General features: G+C 36.9%; 1 protein-coding gene across 18 annotated transcripts in view; it reads right to left on the bottom strand.

Moving 5' to 3' along the window:
- LOC136830685 (calcium/calmodulin-dependent protein kinase kinase 1-like) overlaps positions 1–20,244 on the bottom strand; it is a 426,905-nt gene that overhangs the window by 34,615 nt on the left and 372,046 nt on the right. The window lies entirely within an intron of this gene.

Here is a 20,244-nt window from a genome sequence, read left to right as displayed (position 1 = left end):
AGACACGGAATTCATGCATTCAATGCATACTAGACAAATTTACCAAAAGCGTACATAATATATGCGGGCACGTATCCGAAACTAAATACATACGTCGATACAAATGCCCCCAAAAAATATAGGAACAAGAAAGATAAAGTTACGTAATCCCACAAATCTCACGGACGCGAAACATGCATTTAAAAAAAATGTTGGGGGGAGGGGGGGGATGGGATGGGGGAATGGGGGGAAAAAGTAGTAAGCTAACTGCGCATCGGGTGACATTAAAACGTACAGACATGACCTTTCATTTCAAAATCCATAAATTAGCGTTAAATCTTTTTCAGCGGGGTCATGGTTAAAGGGGAAGCGATACATTCGCAAAACGAGGTTGTATCACGGATGCTGTTGTATCCCTCCTGGCAACGGGAAAAAATCCTGGAAAGATTATTCTGCCACCGCTGCGGTGAATAATGGGACGGCGGAGTATATTCTTAGCAAATGCCTGTTTATGTCGAGGCTAGAGAATGTATTTTTCTTATTTTAACAATTAAGTAAAATTATTTGTGCCAATTAAAGTACAAGTTATGTGTATGTCGAGGCTAGAGACTTTGATTTTTGTATTTGAACTGAACTGAATATAGAATTTAGGCCAAAGGCCAAGCACTGGGACCTGTGAGGTCATTCAGCGCTGAAACGGAAATTGACAGTAAAAGGTTTGAAAGGTGTAACAGGAGGGAAAACCTCGCAGTTGCACTATGAATCAATTGTTAGGAGAGGATGGAAAGCAAGATGGAAGAAAGAGAATATGAAAGGAGATACAGTAAAAGAAACTTTAAATTTGCAAAGAAAGATACTTTGTGATTTTCACAATTCTTTCACATTATCTCTTTACCTCACCTTGATAATTACGAAAAAGGAGTTTTTTTCCAGCTTATTATATTTACGTAGGTATTCTTTGATCCCACAGGATATTAACAAGAAAGCGTCTTGTTAAAACTATCTTCAACTAAGTATACGATATTCCCATAGCAAGTCAACACAGTTCTTCATGAACTTTTTTTAATAGGGTTTTCATAATCAAAGTGTCAGAAATAAAGCATTCCATGGATGTAAACACGTGTTATATTTATCTCAAAGAAATAATTAAAAACTTCCCCTTCATTTGTACCCATCTGATTTTCAATTCCAAAAACGATAATGTCTGATAGTGAATAACATCACGGAACGAAGACAATAATAAAAGAATATGAAGAGAATGTGACTGACACGGACACTCGAGACTGTGAAAAGTCTCAAGGAAGTTGCACTAACCCCCTCCCCCACAAAAGGAGCTTGAGTATAAATTTCAGGAGGTATTTTGCTGCATAGTGACTCAATCGATAAACATGCTGTCAATAATAGGCGACAGTATTTCATAAAATTAATGCCAGTTTCTCGTGTCAAAGCAGGCGAGACGAATTCCGGTACGAGAGAGCATGCGCGGCTCTTCTGTAACGAGATCACTAATTAACCGCCAACGAGCGGGAGGAGGGAGCTCTCATTACCTAAATTTTCACCTCTCTTGAATAACGGAACATGTGATATTGCAAGGCAAACTATTGATTGAGCAATTACCTCTGTAAATGTAACTTTCGTTTGATCTGATCGGTGTTGCAACAGTCCTTAATCCTCATTTTGTCGCATGAGTCACATAGTATACGTGTATATATATATATATATATATATATATATATATATATATATATATATATATATATATATATATATATATATATATATATATATATATATATATAATTTTTTATGAGTCATATACATAAATATATATATATATATATATATATATATATATATATATATATATATATATATATATATATATATATATATATAAAGAGAGAGAGAGAGAGAGAGAGAGAGAGAGAGAGAGAGAGAGAGAGACATATTTATCATGTGTTGTTTTCATATCTTCCATCTATTTTTTCCCGTCACCTGTCTGCGATATTAATGAAAATACTTCTTTTTATAACAACTCAACTCCGTTGCCATGAAAATAACAAACTAATGTCAAAGGTCACAGGTCAATACGTGTTTCACAAACTCGTGTGACTAACACGTCAAAAAGCCATGACTAATATACTTCCAAGGTCGCAGCATTATATTAAAACTCGTGCGTGGTGGAATTCAAACTCATTTATCAACTTTTTTCTTTAATTTTTTTTTTTTTATAGCAAACGCCAGTGTATCATTTCCAGATCCATTCTGTAGTGTACAAGATCCAGATCTTTGTAGTATAATTCTATTTTTCATATGGAATCCAAAACCTTTATTTAATTTACGCACCTCTAAGACACAACCATACTTTTAACTATGGCTCAAACTGTATCTTTTTTTCTTTCTCTCTCTACACCGTTTATTCAAGCTCAGCCGGTTACAGCTGAATCTTTCGAGATACAAAAAAGATGTCGAAATATTTTGCAAGCTCAGGATACGAAGATGAGAGTTTTGCAAGTTCAAGGATATGCAGATGACCTCAAAAGATATATGGAAATATTATGGAAGTTCATGGGCACTGAAATCAGATAGATATGTTTATGCTTTTTAAGTGCAATAATGCACACGTTACCCACCATTATGTAAATATTATCATGTCTAAAAGACTGTGTGAAGAATTCACAGTAATAAACCTATCTTCTAAATTCTAGGGAAAACGTTCGTGCTTCTCATTTCTTACGTCAAACGTTTGTGCTTCACAGTTCTTATAAGAAACGTTCGTGCTTCCCAGTTCTTATGAAAAAGTTTGCGCCTCAAATATCTTATGCTTCCCAGTTCTTATGAGAAACGTTTGTGCTTCCCAGTTCTTACGAGAAACGTTTGTGTTTCCCATTTCTTATAAGAAACGTTTGCGCCTCCCAGTTCTTATGAGAAACTTTTGTGCTTCCCAGTTCTTATGAGAAACGTTTATGTTTCCCATTTCTTATAAGAAACGTTTGCGCTTCCCAGTTCTTATGAGAAACGTTTGTGCTTCCCAGTTCTTATGAGAAACGTTTGTGCTTCCCAGTTCTTATGAGAAACGCTTGTGCTTCCCAGTTCTTACGAGAAACGTTTGTGTTTCCCATTTCTTATAAGAAACGTTTGCGCTTCCCAGTTCTTATGAGAAACGTTTGTGCTTCCCCGGTCTTATGAGAAACGTTTGCCCTTCCCAGGTCTTATGAGAAACGTTTGTATTTCCCAGTTCTTAATGAGAAACGTTTGAGCTTCCCAGTTCTTATGAGAAACGTTTGTGCTTCCCAGTTCTTATGAGAAACGCTTGTGCTTCTCACTTCTTGTGAGAAGCGTTTGTGCTTCCCAGTTCTTAAAAGAAACGTTTGTGCTTATCATTTCTTATAAGAAACGCTTGTGCTTCCCAGTTCTTATGAGAAACGTTTGTGCTTCCCAGTTCTGATTCAAAACCATCGTTTAACGTTTTTATATTCTCAGGTTAAGCCTTCATGTTAATATGATCTTGAGGAATCCCTAAGGTTCGTGTAGATCCGACCTCTTTTTTTCTTTTACCACGTCATCTGATTTACGAGATCAAAGTTCTCCCCGTGGAAATAAATAAATACATTCACGGGGAAAAAATATCAAAGGCTCACTCAATGTAAGGCATCTGGAGATTCGCGTCAAGATATTTTCTTTTTTCCAGAGACTATTTTTTTCAATAATTTTGTGTTCCAGCATTCTCGCCTTACCCCATCCAGAGACGTCCCGTCCCCGTTGAAGAAGGGCCGAGAAAAGACAGGCCTCAGGGGAATTTATCCTTCTCGAAAAAAAAAATCTTTCCTTCATTTTTAATCTTAGAGGCTTTTGGCTCTCTCTCTCTCTCTCTCTCTCTCTCTCTCTCTCTCTCTCTCTCTCTCTCTCTCTCTCTCTCTCGCTTGCGCAACCTTTTCTCTGTGTTTTCTGTGACATACTTTCTGTATTGGTTAGCGTCTCTCTCTCTCTCTCTCTCTCTCTCTCTCTCTCTCTCTCTCTCTCTCTCTCTCTCTCTCTCTTCCATTGCTCAACCTTTTTTGTGTGTTTTCTATGACACACTTTCTGTTTTGCTTAACGTCTCTCTCTCTCTCTCTCTCTCTCTCTCTCTCTCTCTCTCTCTCTCTCTCTCTCTCTCCCCTCGCTTGCGCAATCTTTCCTCAGCGTTTTCTGTAACACACTTTCTTCTTTTCCTTTTAGTGCCTTTCTCTTGCAACATATTGCTACCCCATTTCTCATTCGCTCATTGTTTTCCTTTCCTCTCCTCTTTCTATCCTTCAAAAGCAAAAAGTCTCGCCCGTGATTAAACCGATCTGTCCATTTTAAATCTTCACGTTGCAAATGTTTGAGATTTATATAGTGCGATATTCCATTAAAAAGATTTAAGCGAGATTTCTTGTCTAATCAGTCAGTTGTGCTGTTACATCTGATGAAAAGATTATCCACTACGACCTAGAACTCGAAGATAATTAAAACACTCCCATGATGTCGGCTCGTTCCTCTGCTCCTCTGTTTAAGCGGATATTAGGTATTATCTCCTTCCCTTCCTTTCCCTTACGGTTTTAACGGTCCATTTTCTTCCGTACACGGATATTTTCACATAATATTATTTCAAGAATTTTCGTTCAGAGCATTTATTTTCAATCCGTACTGCCTACGGGAGTTCCTTGCCGACAGAGGCTAAGTTAACCCCAAAATCTTAGGACCCCCCCCTTCGTCCGGGAACCAAAACACCCCAAAAAAAAACAAATTCTTCCAGCCCACGTTCTTTCGACGCACTTTCAGCAAACACAAAACGCAACAAAGAAAAGAAAACAGCCTATTGCAGTTCTCATTCCTCCGCACAAAACGCCGCCTGACCGTACGTTCCAGTTCTCAAATCGACTTGATTTCCTTCCAGTTTGTTTTCCTTTTCTTTCTTGTAAAAGGGTTCTCGTTCTCATCAACTTGATACAGTACACTTGTTGACTTAGCTGAGCATCTCTTTGGCAGCCCGTGAAGTCTATAAACAAATCGCCCTCGTACTCCGTAATTCCCTCAAACAAGTAATTCCTTCAGACATCTATTAATATAAAAGGTGGACTTCTCGTGTCACGATCTCTTCTAAAGCCACAGTTTTGTATCTTACAGATCCCACTGCTTCCTGTACTTGTAAACTAGTATTCTCAGGATGCTCTTAAAAGCTGGTTTTATGAAAAAATAATTCCACAGGGGCCTTTGACTCGAAATTCAAGCTTCCAAAGAATGTTGATTTCAACCTCCCACCGCAGACTCCACACTCAGCAGTAACTGATCATGATACCGAGCCAGTGGTTTTTCATCGCCCTGGGGGAAACGCGAACCCGCCACACCTGAGTGGCATTCTCGACACTAACCACTATGCCAGCGGACCAGCTTTTCTCAGGTTCATCAGTATTCCTATTATGACAGTGGCTTGTCTATTCTTGGTCCTCTATAACAGTTAATTAAATAAAATGCAGCTAGTTACTTTCCTTGTTCTGTACCTAAATCTGAACCCTGCAAACCTCACATATGGGTTCAGATTTCATCCGTCTCTCAGAATTTACAACAGAATTTGCAAAGAATAAAATTTACAATATAATTTATGGTAGATTAAGAAGACTGAGATGGTATAATTTAGGATGAGAATTAAAACAAAAGAACTGATTTAATTCTCATCCAAAAATATACCATCAAACTCTTCTTGATCTACCTACAAGTCTCTCAGTACCTCTCCATGATTTAGTTCCATTCCTCTAATATTAGGAAACTGATCCTATCAGACAATCCCTAAGGTTATTTTTCTTCAACTCCCTTTTCTATCACTCCCAGCAATTCATCCTACAGTGTTAAGCATCCATCTATTTATAGCAAATTCATTACTCAACTGTCAGTGAAAACATTCGACCTTCCGGAGGATCAACATCTTTCCTGCAGAATCCTTCATCCTCTGCTCTCAATTCTCCTCGACGTCTAACCCCCTAGTTCCTTCCAGTCCTCGTTTAATGTAATCCTACCACTTGTCAGCTCAGGCTTTCCTTTCTACCTCCCTCTGATATTCATCCGCCTTTTCGGACTTGTCCGTGATACCATTTTCTTTTTTTTATATTTATTCTTGAAATGAATGCTTATATATGTGTGTATATATACATATATACTAATATATCTATATATATATATATATATATATATATATATATATATATATATATATATATATAAAGTGTATATATAATATAAACAGACAGAAACCTATACTTAACACAACAGAGATATATATATATATATATATATATATATATATATATATATATATATATATATATATATATATATATATATATATATATATATATATATATATATATATATATATATATATATATATATGAGACATAAATAGATAGATAGGTAGATAGATAGATAGTCTGAAAGACAGATAAACAAATATCGATACATAATACACATACACAAATACATATATGTGTACGTACAGGTGTGTGTATAATATATATATATATGTAACTGATCCAATTAATACATTCTATCTACATTTCTTATTCTCCCCGTTATCCCCTTGTTAATAAAAATTATTGGGGTGTAGGTATGTTCCTCAACGCTTTGCTAACAATAGAGCCGGACCAATAACCAATATCTGTTAGTACCAGAAACAATACAAAAATGTAAAAATGTCTGAACAAATAATGGAAAGCTTCACACGCTCCCTCCCCTTCAGACCAAGACTATGAAAGGGAATTCTCAAACTACTCTTCCCCACCATTAGAACAATAGAATTTACACGAGAATTTACAGAGAATAGAATTTATAATATAATTTACAGTGAATTTACGACGCAGAATAAATTCGTGGGAAAGAGATAGTTCGGAAGAGGTCCACTTTCCTTCTCACCATTAGAACAATAGAATTTACAAGAGAATTTACAGAAAATAAAATTTACAATATAATTTACAGCGAATTTATGACGCAGAATAGACTCGTGGGAAGAAGAAATAATCCGAAAGAGGTCCACTTTCCCTTCACACCATTAGAACAACAGAATTTACAAGAGAATTTACAGAGAATAGAATTTACAATATAATTTACAGCGAATTTACGACGCAGAACAGATTCATGGGAACGAGAAATAGACCAAGAGAGGTCCACTTTATTCCTGAACAGCATAATGAATATGCAAAGCCACGCGAGAGAAGTATTTGCACGGTGGTAATCTGGTACATTATTTTTCTGCGTAGGCCGTTGATCAAGCTGAAAGATCCGAAAGATTTGGGGGACATGAGAGAGAGAGAGAGAGAGAGAGAGAGAGAGAGAGAGAGAGAGAGAATTCTGATTTGTCAAATCTTGCCACCAATCGAAGATGTTTATGGCATTATACTTCGGTTAATCCATTCCATCAATTTCTGGTAACATTTTATATCCACATTCACTAAACGTGACATCTAAAGTTCACTGGAATTATGCAAAAAAATGTTTAATTGTTTATGTACTGTTAAAAACACTTTATTATAAAATAACCGACGAATGAGTGAACAGAAACGACCAATCTACTCCGGTTCTTCCTTAACGAAAGTCACTTTATTTATCCGAATTTACATTTCAAAATAATAAAATATGCGCCGAAGAAGCTTCGGCGCAATCGAGTTTTCTGTACAGTCGCTACAGCGTATAATCTATCTTTCGGTGGTCTCGGTGTAATGCTGTATGAGCCGCGGTCCATGAAACTTTAACCACGGCCCTGTGGTGGCCTATCCTATGTTGCCAAAAGCACGAATATAGCTAACTTTAACCTTAAATAAATTAAAAACTACCGAGGCTAGAGGACTGCAATTTGGTGTGTTTGATGATTGGAGGGTGGATGATCAACATAACAATTTGCAGCCCTCTAGTCTCAGCGGTTTCTAAGATCTGAGGGCGGAAAGAAAAAAGTGCGGACGGACAGACAAAGCCGGCACAACAGTTTTCTTTTACAGAAAACTACAAGGGCCGACCTGTCCTAGTTTCCACAGTATTCTTCCTAATGTGAAATTAAAAAGTCTGGCTGTGCTAGTTCTCTATTTGGAAAAAAAGAGACTAATCTAGTGGCCGTCCCAACAGATATCACCTAACCTAGGTACACCTAAATGAGCCAGATTTATTGTGACTTTTAGAGAAACTTTGATTCTAAACATCACAACACTCAACATATACAAGTTAATTCCATGCCCAATTAATACACGCCCATCTGACGCTCAAATTTCACATATAGATAATTTCCAGCTAACATTTAATCACTTGGAACTTCAGAAATGGCTATCCACAGATCCGGCAGAAATGAATAAAATGCGAACACGCAAACCATACATAAATTGGAATAACGATTAAATCCAACGATTCACAAAATTCAGGACAAACGACACACATCTCTACGGAGTTGATTACCAGCGTTTGACTAACTAGCGTTTGTGGAATGTAAAACCAGAAAATATTCAGCAAACGGACGCGCTCCAGTTTGATGAAAAACAAAATGTCATTGGCTGAATTTACACCATCCAAATAACACGTATCAAAAGTATGTTTTGTTAGGCAGGGTTACACTGCTAGTTGGCAAATTAGACAGTCTTGTACACACACACATATATGCACACACACATATATATATATATACACATATACACCACATACTGTAGATATGTAAATTTATGAGTAAAATCATTATATGTATGTATATATATACTGTACATATAGTGTGTGTGTGTATACCCTGTATATATGCACGCACGTTTGTGTAGGCGTTTTTACGAGCGAGACTGCACACGAATTATTCAAGAGTCAATTTATTTTGCACGCATGTGTAATTCCGATGATGCATCTAACTTTCACATAAAATAATTAAACAATGGTAACACGCATTAGAAGGCATACGTCCCTCACAAACAACTCTTTCGTACCACCATAATGTGAACTTAATTAGTGTGCAGCAGAGCCAATAATATACCTCCATTCACGTGAATTACTTTGTGTTAGAATATCTTCAGTCACTACGAGTATATTTTGTTACTTTCATGGACGAAAGTTCCAAAATACAAATGTACTCATACATATACACATAACTAACATATACTGTGTATACACACACACACACACACACACACACACACACACACACACATATATACATATATATATATATATATATATATATATATATATATATATATATATATATATATATATATATATATATACACATATATACAAACACACAAACACTGAATACATTCCAGTACGCGAACAAAGGGCCACAGCGCGTACTTTTAACTGGAAATTTCCAACGGCGAGTCCCCACCCCTCTTGAATATCTGAGGTATGTGCAGTTGGAGACGGTGAACTCTGACCTTTTGGAAAGTTGGAGATACCGTCCGGAGATTTTAGTAGTAGTCCTCTCTCTCTCTCTCTCTCTCTCTCTCTCTCTCTCTCTCTCTCTCTCTCTCTCTCTCTCTCTCTCTCTCTGTTCTCGCTTGCATGATCTTTTCTCAGTGCTTTCTGTTACAAACTTTCTGCTTTTCCTAAGCGTTTCTCTCTCTCTCTCTCTCTCTCTCTCAAACTTTTCTGTGTGTTTTCCATGACACATTATCTATCTACCTCCTTCTCTCTCTCTCTCTCTCTCTCTCTCTCTCTCTCTCTCTCTCTCTCTCTCTCTCTCTCTCTCTCTCTGTCTGTTCTCGCTTGCATGATCTTTTCTCAGTGCTTTCTGTTACAAACTTTCTGCTTTTCCTAAGCGTTTCTCTCTCTCTCTCTCTCTCTCTCTCTCTCTCTCTCTCTCTCTCTCTCTCTCTCTCAAACTTTTCTGTGTGTTTTCCATGACACATTATCTATTTTCCTGACCTTCTCTCTCTCTCTCTCTCTCTCTCTCTCCTCGTAAAATTATTTTAACTCTGTAATATTTTAAATTATCCTCAAGAAATGTATTTGCCGTTAGCTGGCTTACCGCCATGACCTTATGCGAGGGGATTTGCTAAGTATAAAAGTTCTTATCGAAAGTCATTAAAAGTCCTAATTTATCTCTCTTTGGAGTTTGCGGATGAAGTCAAGACTAAGTTTAAGAGATGACATTTTAGAGCATTACGTGACGACTGAGTTTTACACACACACACACACACACACACACACATATATATATATATATATATATATATATATATATATATATATATATATATATATATATATGAATGAATTTTTATCACATCCCCGTGATTTATATACAAGCATTAAGCTACAGATGTCGTTCAATATCCAATTCGCTCAACTCGGAAATAATATATGATTTTATATGTAAACCGAAGGGGAATTATACTTGATAAGAACTTCATCGTCTCATGGGCTCGAACCACCGAACACGAGAACTCACGACGTACAGTGACGCCTTAGCGCTAACTACTCGGCTATCAAGAGATGTGATAAAATATCATTCATAAAATGGCTATACGTGCTTCAAACGCATTGAACGGAGAGAACAGTACTTAGGTTTCCGCCGACTCTGCTAGGAATGCTATACTCTAGGTCCTCGACAGTAACCTCGGACATAATGGATGAACTAGGAATCATTGAAAGCATATGAGAGAGAGAGAGAGAGAGAGAGAGAGAGAGAGAGAGAGAGAGAGAGAGAGAGAGAGAGAGAGAAACTTTTACAGAAGGTGACTTAAATTATCAGACAGACCTGCAGAGAGAGAGAGAGAGAGAGAGAGAGAGAGAGAGAGAGAGGACGAATTACACTGATTAAATCAACAGTACAATAGACCAAGAACGAAAGCGTGGTTACCGACGTAAGATAAAAAATAATTAGAGAACTTACTTAATGGTAAATCACGGGGCATAAGGAGGCGATTATATGCACTACCATATATAGTAAAATGAAGTTCCTAAACACGGAACAGAAGCACACGAATAACTACATAATATGAAAACACAGCTTTCGAATTCATGAAGACCATAAAAAGAATAGTACCAAGTTCCTGAGTAAGTATACATTAAGAATGTATACAAGGCACGTACACAAGATGCATACACATACGGAACTGTTACTTTCCCCATATTCAGAGACATATTGAAACTATACAAATTAAGATTTAGTTTTAAACAACCGATATCACTAATTACAGACATAACTACATAATTCAAGGGTCATATCAGTAAATTTAAGAACACCCAACAGAAAAAAAGATATTTCAATATGGTTTCAAAACACCAAACAGAACCCTATTTAAAAAAAATAGAAAAAAGATATTCAATATGGTTTCAAGACACCAAAAAGAACCCTATTTCACAAGAAAAACACAAAAAAGATATTCAATATGGCTTCAAGACATCAAACACAACCCTATTTAAAAAAAATACAAAAAGATATTTGGTTTAAGACACCAAACACAACCCTATTTAAAAAAACAATACAAAAAAGAAATTTCAATATGTTTTCAAGACAGTAGACACCAAACAGAACTTCTCTATTCCCAAACACGAAACGGGGTGGGTGAAATAATCACCAATATCCTTTAAAGAATCACTTCATAAGTCTAATTCACATTTCATCCAAAGACGTTAACAAAAGCCGGTGTCTCGCCGACTCCTTATCTACGAAAAATATTACCTCCGGAAACTCCGATAAAATCTGGAAAATCTTTAAAATTTTACCGTGACAGATGGGGCATAACTCAAGAACGCCCCTGACAAGAAAATGGTGAACTGAGGAGGAGGAGGAGGAGGAGGAGGAGGAGGAGGAGGAGGAGGAGGAGGTGGAGGGGAGGGAGGAGGAGGAGGAGAGGAGGAGGAGGAGGGGGGAGACGAGGAGAAACAGGAGGTGGGGAGGGGAAGGAAGGGAAGGGGAGGGAGAGTGGGAAGGAAGGGAAAGGAGGGGAGGGGGGGGAGGAAAGGGTAGGAAGAAGGGGAGGGGGAAGGAAAGGGAAAGGGGAAAGGGGGAGGGAGGAGGAGGAGGAGGAGGAGGAGGAGGAGATGCAGTGCAAGGGGAGGAAAAGGAGGAGGAGGAGGAGGAGGAGGAGATGCAGTGCAAGGAGGAGGAGGAGGAGGAGATGCAGTGCAAGGGAGGAGGAGGAGGAGGAGATGCAGTGCAAGGGAGGAGGAGGAGGAGATGCAGTGCAAGGGAGGAGGAGGAGGAGGAGGGAAACAGAATCATGTGATGGACGCGCTCTGTCTTCAACAAAGAGTACAGCATTATCTCTTTTCCCTTTCAGTCCGGGGCAATAATTTCCCTTGCGATTCGCAACAGACCCCGCTCCGACGGGGAACAACGCCATGCTCCGCAGGACACCCACTCCCCCTCCTCGGCCCCGCTGGCTTCCCACAGCCCACACAAGACGCCCACACGCGTTATCAGCCTCCTCCTCGATTACCCAAGTCCGAACTTGAACTTTTTTCACGTCGACTTACTCTCCTGGCAATTTCAGTTACTTTTCGTCCTGCTTTCTTTCTCTCTCTCTCTCTCTCTCTCTCTCTCTCTCTCTCTCTCTCTCTCTCTCTCTTTCTTGTCTGCAGTTCTGTCCTCTAATAATTTCAATCACTTTCCGCAAAAAGTTTCTCTCTCTCTCTCTCTCTCTCTCTCTCTCTCTCTCTCTCTCTCTCTCTCTCTCTCTCTTTCTCCTTTGTCTGCAATTCTGTTCTCTGATAATATCAATCACTTTCCGTAAAAAAGTTTCTCTCTCTCTCTCCCCGAACTTCGACGAGGTAATCCTTAACCCCAGTGGAATGAAACTAATGACACTGTCTCTCTAACTCTTTCTAGCAAGTGAACAGTGCAACCGTATAATACATTCCTGTGCAGTGTTTTTTTTTAAATAGTTTTAAAATTCTCAAGTATTTTCTAAATTTTAATTATATAATCAATTCTCGTAAATATACGAAATAAAAATGTAATTACCAAAACGGACTTGAAATACAAAAAATGAAACTGAAATACATATTATATTAACATGAAATTGAAATACAAAATTTAAATATTAAAATTATAATGTATTAATACAAATATAGGAATAGGGAGTGAGCGTACATACATATACAACCTTAGTAAGACCAGCAAAAAAATATGTAAAAAATAAAAAATTAAAATTTGAAACATAAATTTGATACAGAAAATCAACATGTATTAATACAAATATGCGAATGGCGAGTCAGCGTAAATACAAATAAAACCTTAGTAAGACAAAAAAAAAAAAAAAAAAAAAAAAAAAAAAAATTAAAATTAGAATACAAAACTCTCGCTCCGAGCGGAAAGGTTATATTAGCATACACACTCGGCTGCACCGGGGGATAATTTATTCAAATGTGCAACCGTTGAATATTTCATATTACGCCAACGACTCTATCATGCTAATGAACTATGTAGATTGTTTGACTCTTCTCGAAATTTCAGTTGTACATACGAAAAATGAATAAAACATGTCCTTCGTTAATTAAAAAGCCATGCACGTTAAGACATATTGCTTTATTCTGCAGTTATGATTGAACTTCACGTATGTCGGGAAAAAGCTGTTCTCATGAACAAAGAAGAGGTATTATGCAGTTATCTCTCTCTCTCTCTCTCTCTCTCTCTCTCTCTCTCTCTCTCTCTCTCTCTCTCTCTCTCTCTATATATATATATATATATATATATATATATATATATATATATAAACTGTTTGTCAATAAAATTCACATCCAAATTGCCCTTAATTAAATCTATATAAAAAAAAAAAAAAAAAATATGAAAGGGCCAAAACACATTCCTAAGGCAATAATCAATTTGCAGCCAGAGGCAAGGACCCAATTTTAGCCATTACTCAAATTCCACAGTTCTCGTCACTGAAAACTCAGGAGATACGAGAGAGAGAGAGAGAGAGAGAGAGAGAGAGAGAGAGAGAGAGAGAGAGAGAGAGAGAGAGAGAGAGAGAGAGAGAGAGAGTTCCGAAGTTCGTGTCGCTGAAAACCCCTCAAATACCAGAGAGAGCTGAAATCCCCTGAAATATACTAGAGAGAGAGAGAGAGAGAGAGAGAGAGAGAGAGAGAGAGAGAGAGAGAGAGAGAGAGAGAGAGGGTGGATGACACAGGAGATAATTTATTTCTCGCCAGGGATAATATATCGACCTCGAATGACACTTCTCCATTGAAGCGATAAAATCTGAGGTCGTTCGTTTCTCCAACCTCGGCCCACTTCCATTATCGTTCCCGAAGAAAGGCGGGCTCATTTCGCCACGGGGTAAGAATGGGATAAACGAAGAGGAAGGAATTGCGTCCACGCACGCACGCAAGCACGAGGACGCGACAATGCCGCAGACACGGATACGGCCAAAATACTGATACAGAGGCGTGCACGGCAGCCCAGAATGGATACTGAAGAAATTGCCATTTTTATTATTTAATTGCTGTGTGTGTGTATGTTCACGTATACACATATGTACGTATATCTGTATGTATTCTGGTTTCAGCGTTTTTATATGGAGACTTCCTGTATTTGGGGGCGTGGCTTAAAGATACATAAAAACAAATATATATACATATATATACATACATAATACATCTATATATATAAGCCCTTTTTCCATATACAGGAAGGCTTCAAAGAAGAACTAATGCACTGAAGCAATGATACATACATACACACACACATGCATGAATGTATGCAAGTATGTATGTATGATATGTACGTTTGTTTGTATGTACGTAAACATGAATATAAATAATCATGTACAAATAAAAAAACGTGAAGTAAAGATGAATTTCAAGAAGTCCATTATTTTCATAATTGATTATTAAAATTCAACGTTTACTATCCTAAAACAAGACAAAGAAGCAATTAGGAAAAAGTTCCTATTTAAAGAAAAGCTAAAGGAGATTGAGAAAAACCTACTCCAGTTATTTTACTTCGTTTTCGAGGGAAAAAATTAAATTCCTCGGTAAAAAAAAAAAAATTCCGAGGCAGGTTAAATCCCGCGTTGAAAATCCGAAATGGAATGCATATCAATTAACGAAAATTCCTTTTGCAAAAAAAAAAAAAAAAAAAAATCGCCTGACATTATTAAAAAGCTCCGATAAAATGAAGCCAACGAAATGCCTCAATAAAAATCTAGAAAATATCCCAAATAAATAAGTAGATAAATCAATAATTAAACAAATAACCAGAGACATACATAAATGACTAAAACATTCCGATATTAAAACAAAACACTATTCCAATCACTTCTCTTTTAAAAATGAAAAACAAAAAACAGCAAAAAAGACGAAGCCCCCTCGACCCGACTCCAAATTCTTCGAACTTGATTTCTCAAACATTAAAAGCAGTCTTTGACAGAACCTACGGAGCATTAGACCTGCAGTCACATCAAAGGGGATCAGATTATTTCTGTTTTGCTGACGAGGTACTTCCCTTTAATTGAGAATGGAAATCCAGATGCACAAATGGGAATGATACAATTTCATTCCGCTTTGATCTCATAGTACCTTCAAAAAATGCAATTATAATTACCATTTGAAAAGGGAATTTCGAATTAAATAAATTCAGTAAGCGAGAGAGAGAGAAGATTATAATTCATATAAGATGTGATTATAATTATATCAGAGAACATGAGTGAGTTACTACTCATCAGCTACATAATTAAATCAGCGCTACATTTTTTACAATACACCTAACATCAAAGGTAGTTTAGAAGTGAGATACTGCAGTAGGTCTTTGGTCTATGTAATTACCAAATTTAGGAAAGGGGTATTCTTTTGCCCTTTACGTACGCCTTTGCAAGAATATCTGACAAAAAATGTATATAACAAAAAATAAAAATAACAAAGCTAGATATGATAGTACACTTTAAAAAGGGAAAAATAAATCCAAAAATGAATTATTCCTCCCCAACATTAAATCTGTTAAAATAACAATAAAGAAGGTTAAAAATTACAATATACAAAAATGTCAATCTACAAGTAGAAATTTTCCAAGAAACACCGTAGTACAATATCAATACATTACAAGCTTCCTGCTAGAACACTTTCTATTTTTAAATATCAAACAGGAAAATTAATCATGGCAGAAAAACACCTATAATGAAGACGAAAATAAGGAAAATAATGACTGATAAATAAAAGTGCACGAGTTCAACAATTGCCATTAACGGGTCAGGCGTCTATTGCCATCCGAATTTCAAACCGCTCAAATGTGCCCTCGGTAGCTTTTTCGTAATGTTTGGGAAATGTTCTGTCTCTCTACAATTAAAGAGGATGACGACTGTAATGTCCACTGATGTCAAACGAACACTTTCGTTCATAAAGGAAAGGTGAATCTTAAAGCCTACGTGGTTTTCAAAACACTTATATGATAAATTTGGTTCATGGGGAAATAATTCAGATGTAAATTCAACACTGGAGCATAACGGTAAATCATGCAATATAATTAACGTGCCAAAAACCAATACATGGCAAGAAAAGGACCTCAAAAATAAGAGCTCGAACTGTGTATAAAGCCACTTCAAATGATAAAGACAAAAGATGAGCTTACAAAAACAGAATGATAACAGCAAAGCATGTTAAGACACACCTACGAAACAGTGACATTCTTCTGAAAAGATGGTAGTTATATTTGCAGCATGTAAATTATATTCACACGAACCAGTTGTAATTAATTCCATGTAAATAACAATAACTTTGGCGTCAATTAAAAATTCTAGTGAATTAAGCTAGGAAATGCAAGTTCAAAAAAAAGTGGCTCGGTATTATCAAAGAAATAAATAAAAACAAATAAGTCAACAACAAACTATGAACCAACTTCATTCAAAACTACGTAGGCAGGAAACTGTAAAAAAAAAATACTCTTACTAAAAGGTTCGTGGTACATCTTGCAGAAAAAAAAAAAAACATGACTGGAAATACAGAGCCAGACCCAACCCATCCCATCCCAGCCCTCCCCCCCTCCACCCCCCCGAAAAAAACCATGGGTCCTACTACTTGTTTAGGAGACCTTTTCTCATGGAAGAAAGGACGGTATGAATGAGAACGGGGGGGCCATTATGTTCAGTCCATTGCGTCTTTTTAATTACTCCCGAAAGCGTTGGAAAGTTCTCGAATGCAGAGAGAGAGAGAGAGAGAGAGAGAGAGAGAGAGAGAGAGAGAGAGAGAGAGAGAGTTTTATTAAGGCGAAATCCCATTTAACCTACCATTTTTTTTGCGAGTGGTTTTGGGTTAGAGATTGCTGAAATCAAGCACTAATTGCTAATTCGAGCAATTGAGCAATCAGTGGTGGGCTCAAAGGAAAAGTCAAGCAACGAAATACTTGAAGGAAAATCGATATATACCTGTCGAAGGAAACCCTAAATGAGAATATGAAGAGAAGGAAAATATAAAAAAGGACTTTCGAAATTAAGTGCAAAGTTGTGCGAGAGACTTCAGCGAAATAACTGAACGAAATCAAGCTTAAATTTATGCTTGAAATAGTCAACACGGAGAGAGCTAATACAATAAAGAGACCTTGGTGGTAAAGTAAACAATATCAACATATATATTTAACATTAACAATCCCAAATTATCTAAACATCAAACAAGCCTATCTTATGTTGTTAATAAGCTTTAATCATAGAGCATCACGAAGTTTAGATTAACTAATATTATGAAACCTAATCACTTGCTATATTACGTAACTTCAATTATTACCCAACAAGAGGCCTCGGTTACCTAACTTCACTAAGCCTACTTTGTCTAATAATCATAGGTCTAACAATTAAAGATCTAAATTACCTAATACTGAGCCCATTATCAGAGTACGTAATTAAAAAAAAAAATTTTTCCCCCAAATATTAAACGTTTATCACAAAGAAAAAACATACAGCATAAACTATTTAATTTCAAGCATTAACAATGAAACCGAAAACGATTTGATTACATCAACTGGTGTAGCAAAAAAAATTTCCCCAAACATTAAGCGTTTACCACAAAGAAAAACGTACAGCATAAACAATTTAATTTCGACCATTATCAAGGAAACTGAGAACGTTTTGATTACATCAAATGGCGTAGCAAAAAAAATTTGCCCATACATTAAACGTTTATCACAAAGAAAAACGTACAGCATAAACAATTTAATTTCGATCATTAACAAGGAAACCGGGAACGATTTGATTACTTCAAATGGCGTAGCAAACTAATGGTCATATGCGCCGACGACCCGGATTCAATTTCGCAACATGCAATACCGCAAGAGAGCGACCAATACCTACCCGACGAGGTATATAACACTGGGTGGTTCAAGAGGCACTTCATTAGAAACTGATTGGGTCCTCGGCGCGCAACTGCGGCTTAAATCTGCGGGATTGGTTGCCCGTCAATCCTGCTATTCACGAATTCGTCAAACTCACGGATGCGTTGGTTGCATAACCTGCATGCGACTGTTCGTTCGTGATTTTCATCGTTTATGATTGTTTATTTTGTTGTTAATAATAATAATAGGTTTATTTCTTTATTTTCGTCTTTAAATATTTATACAGGCCGTACTGTGGATATTTAAAGTTCCTTAGGTTTGTCTGCTCAAGCTGCTTGCAATTTCTGTGATAGGATGGGACAGGGTTCGATGAGATGGGATGGAATGGGATAGGATGGGACGCGATTGGATGGGATGGGATGGGACAGAATTCCGTGGGATTGGATGGGATGGTATTGGACAAGAATCCGTGGATTTGGATGAGATGGGACGGAGTTCGACGGGATGGGATGGAATGTGATAGGATGGGACGGGATTGGATGGGATGGGATGGGACAGGATTCAGTGGGATTGGATGGGATGGGACAGGATTCCGAGGATTTGGATTGGATGGGACGGAATTCGATGGGATGGGACGGGATAGGATGGGGACGGAATTCGACGGGATGGGATGGGATGGGATTCGATGGGATGGGGCAGGATTCGATGTGAGGGATGGGGTAGGATGGAAGGGAAGCGACAGTTAAAGGGGAATATGTTGAAAGAAAAATAAAAAAAAAACCATCATGGTACAATGCACTGAAAGAGTGCGTGTACAAAAGAGAATAAGAAGCATTGAATCGAAAGCTTCTTTCTTCTGTATGGAATCTTTATCTTTCACATTATAACACGTGGCCATTTATACACAGATGTGTGAAGTGGATGAGAAAGGCAATAAAGATTCAATGAAAATCTTACACAAATACTCGATCTTACTTTTTATGGCAATTGACAGAGCATCTTATTTCTTCCTCAGGAAACGATGTAATATAAAAGACTAAATAAAATTTTAATGAAGAACTTAATTTAATTTTATGCAAATCAATAAATTATTTTGCATATATATTTTACATACTAAGAAAAAAACGAATTATAACAACAGATCAAGTTTCTAGAAAAATCATTCATATATATATATATATATATATATATATATATATATATATATATATATATATATAAAATCATTCATATATAATATACAACTTTTCTTAAATCACTTGAACTAAACAAGAACCCCCAACAAATCTGTTGCCAATTAAGCTTCGCGTTCTTCCATCAATCTCATTTCCGTCCTCTACTTCCCCTTCCCGTTGAAGGCGTCCTCGGGTGGGCTATTCGCCGATTCGTGTCATTTCCGCCGGGAGATGGCGCTATAAGACACTTCATGACCTCCTCCTCCTCCTCCTCCTCCTCCTCCTCCTCGCTCTCATCTCATCATTTATCATCTCTCTCTCTCTATCTCTCTCTCTCTCTCAATATATATATATATATATATATATATATATATATATATATATATATATATATATATATATATATATATATATATATATACATATATATATATATATATATATATATATATATATATATATATATATATATATATATATATATATATATGTATATATAACAAAAAATTTTCATGTAATTTCCACATGACTTTCTAATACTCCCAGACACAGGCAAAAGCACAGAATGTTTTTAATGGAAAACTATCTCCATCGTCTAGCCTCGGATGGTGGTAATCTAACCAGAGATCTGTCCTAACCACTTTGTGCTTGCGCGCGCGCGCGCACGTATGTGCGTGTGTCTGTGTGAAAATCTTTACAGACGCATATCTCTTCCGACACAGCCTACAGGCGCCAAGCATACAGTGAATTACAAGCAACTGCAGTCCTCCAGACGCCTGGGACTCTGAACGTAGCCGAGACTAGGCTCAGACAGTTAAGTATTTTAATGTAGGTTGTTCTTCTCGAGGAAAG

Source organism: Macrobrachium rosenbergii, chromosome 47, assembly GCF_040412425.1.
Source record: "Macrobrachium rosenbergii isolate ZJJX-2024 chromosome 47, ASM4041242v1, whole genome shotgun sequence".
Classification (NCBI taxonomy): Eukaryota; Metazoa; Arthropoda; class Malacostraca; order Decapoda; family Palaemonidae; genus Macrobrachium; species Macrobrachium rosenbergii.
This window is presented reverse-complemented; position numbering and strand designations above follow the sequence as displayed.